Below are 3,457 nucleotides of genomic sequence, written 5' to 3' on the forward strand. Positions count from 1 at the left end.
TAGTGTCTAGTATAAACAAACCATTATTCATTGTTCCTCTCGTAATGATCTTATCATCTAAGAATATTGATCAACCATTATTCATAAAAACTAATTTATATCTACTAATTGTCAAACATGAAATGAAAATAATATTTTTTATAATAGAAGAAACAAAATAGCATGCATCCAATGCAATAATAGCTCCACCAGGCAAATATAGGGTGACCTCGCCAATAGGTACTGCAACAACTTTTGCTCTATTGCCCATCATGAGGTCCATCTTGCCTCTCGCCAATCTCTTAGGTCTTGCTAGAACTTGCAACGAATTACAAATATGATAAGCACTATCAGTATCCAATACCTTTATGTTATCATAAGAGTTTGACAAATGAAGAATGATCGTGAATGTACTGTTGGGAAATCTTGGGGGGGGGGGTAACATCACATATGCAACGAAAGAACATAAAACAAAATCCCTAATTCCCAAAGATATGTTCATCCTCATGCGAAGATTAGTGCAAAAATCCATGAAACAGAAAACCACGTGTGAGATAGATTGTGTTACCTAGGGAGATCGTATATCCCTGAATCCCTACAGATCTCCAGGAGAAGGTGAAGGAGGTCATGTTAGGAATGGGGTCGGCACTAAGAGGGGCGGGGGGGGTGGGGGTGGGGGGGGGGGGGGGGGGGTGAATTAGTGCAGCAGCGGTAAGATAATGACGGTTTAAAAACTTTCGTACGATAAAATCGTTTCCGATGTAAAATCGTTTTCAGAAACTTAACTTGAAAGCGAGTTCGTAAAAGTATTGAAGGTAGTAAGCACTTAAAGAGATTTGCAGTAAAGATAAATTGCACAAATGTAAATGCAAACTAGATTTTAGAGTGGTTCGGTCAATGTGACCTACATCCACTTTCGACTTCCCCCTCCAACGAGGTCACCGGCGTCCACTAGAGGCCTTCCTTCAATAGGTGAAGGCCAATCACCTTTTACACCCCTCTTCTCCTTTTACCGGGTTTAGGAGATAACCTTACAAGCAGTCACTTACTCCTCTCTCAAACTAGTCTAACACTTAGAAGAGGGAGAGGAGATCACACAAGATTTTAGCAGCGATTATTTCTTTTTAAACTCTTTGTGTTTGTGTGTTTTAACCAGGGATGAGAGAGGTATTTTTAGGCTTCAAGTTGATTCAAACTTGAAGCCTAAAACTTTCCCATCCCGGGTTCCCCGGGCATGGGCGGTACCACCGCCCAATGTCAGTTTGGCTGACACTGCCCTAGGCGGTACCACTGCCTAGGTCTAGCGGTACCATCGCCTGGGGGGCAATGCTGGGCGGTACCACTGCTTTGTCACGGACAAACTTCTAAACAAGATGTTTGATGTAATGCTTATGTATGTCCGTGTCTTTTGGCATGTTCATGCCTTATACAGCATGTAGAGGGGCGGCCGAAGGCTTAATAGTCCCATTTTAGTTAGGTTGGTGGCCTCTTTAGGTTTGTAAATAAAGGTTGTGTCATGTGGACACGTGTGAGAGATTTTCGGTCTATAATGGATCATTTTACCCTTTGTTGTGCAACTGTTCAGCGCTTGTAAAGTCTGTTTGTAATTTGCATTGTCTATGAAGTGTTTTCGGAGATGTTTGCTTGTGGATCCCGAATGCGGCGTTTTCTCTAATCCGTTCTCTCTTTTGTGGGTCCTAAGGGATATGGGAGGCTTTGGGGAGGCTGACCTTTACGGACGGACACGCAAGGGTGCCGCACGACTTAGGCAAAACCAGCTAAGTCCGTGATAGATGGTATCAGAGCGGGACAAGTATTCAAAGAAACACTTAGCATGCAAACGTGGGGGACCTAGCGGGGCTGCATTGAGGGCAGTCAGCACACGCGCGACTGTTTGGGGGAAAACGGGCATGGAGATGTAGGGAAAAGGAGTCGCTTGGAGGAGCGGGCATCTGAGATTGGCATTCAGAGGAATGGCCAACCCTTCGCGCAAGAGGCACCATGAGAATAGACAAGCTTGGAAGAATGCAGAGCGCACAAAGGTTGGGAAGGCTGGGTTTGAGCTATGGCTCAACGTTGACAACTATACTTGATGGTGCTCAAGGCAAGCGAGGCACTTGGTAAAGGATGAGACCATCCAAGGTGGAATGAGTTGCTCAGCGATCGAAAGAGTTGTGCAAAGCTCACAGAGGTGAGGGGACTTGCTAACTTGATGAATTTGGTACTCATGCATGGGCTTATATGCGGACGATGGAATGTTCGTGGCCATCCCAAGGCGACCGAAACTCGGCGCCATGGAGTATTGAAACTTTCTCTTCGGCATGTGAAGGACACGTCCGTAGGAGGCTGAAGTGTGCAACGAGTTCAGTATGTTGCTAGGCCTTGAGTGGTGCAGCAGGGGCTGTATTGACGTGGAGTCGTAATCTAGCAAGTGCGTTTGTAGGAGGCAGAACAATGCACAGTTTGTTTAGCAGATCGGAGTAGTCCAAGGGGATGGTGGTCTCCGAAACGAAGAGAGATGTTGCTCCAATGGGACAGTTATCCAGGAGGGATAAGTCCTGGCTCTCGAGAGGGAGGAATATATAGGACGGACCTCACAAGTTGAGGAGGAGTACCTCAACAAACAACAACTCCACGAAGCTCAATGGACTGAGCAAGCGGAGGAGTTGTCGTATGATCTCACTCGAGAGAATGCATTGGTGGATGCATTATGAGATCAAGTGGGGGAGCGACCCAAAGCAACATAAATGAAGGCACATTTGGAGTCGATATGGAGATCAGACTCAAGGGAGGGCTGACCCGTGGAATGGTGGGCACGAGGGCCACCATCGACTCAATGCAAAAATGAGGAGCGGAGCAACTTGGGTGTAACTTGGCGAAGTACCCAAGCCGTATGAAGGGAGCCAGCATAGAAGTTGGAACATGGAGCGAAGGCATAGTGCTTTCCTTAGACAGAGGTTAAGGACATGAACTCTTGCAGAGGCAAGAGTAGAATCATGTTGTTCCATGGGTCCTTCATTCTGACGGAGTGGACTCATCTTGCATGGTGCCAAAGATGAAAGGAGCTTCTAGGCACATGCACCTTATCTCGGAGAAGCATTTGGTGGAGGAACTAAGGCAACTCAATTTACGGAGGCGAAATTGGGTTCAGAAGGCCTTAGCACGGGGCAAGAGGACTCAGAGGTGGGTACTCTTGAAGAATATGCCACAGTGTTGCCATTCAAGTTGCCATGAAGGAAGCGGTGCGCAGCGGAGATTGTGCTGGTAGGGGCAGAGGCCCAGGATCCAGACAATGGTGCACAAATTATAGTGAAGTCGGTGGACTTCAGGAGCTACTAGGCGACGGACTATCCTAGAGCGGTGCTTCATCTAGGTGTAACCCAAGAGTGGGTGGATGAAGGTTGATTGCCAAAGGAGCGAACAAAATCGAAGGTGGAAGAGACCCTGCGATGTATTGGCAGAGGCCACATATGGAGGG

The sequence above is a fragment of the Musa acuminata genome, chromosome BXJ1-10 (assembly GCF_036884655.1).
Source record: "Musa acuminata AAA Group cultivar baxijiao chromosome BXJ1-10, Cavendish_Baxijiao_AAA, whole genome shotgun sequence".
Classification (NCBI taxonomy): Eukaryota; Viridiplantae; Streptophyta; class Magnoliopsida; order Zingiberales; family Musaceae; genus Musa; species Musa acuminata.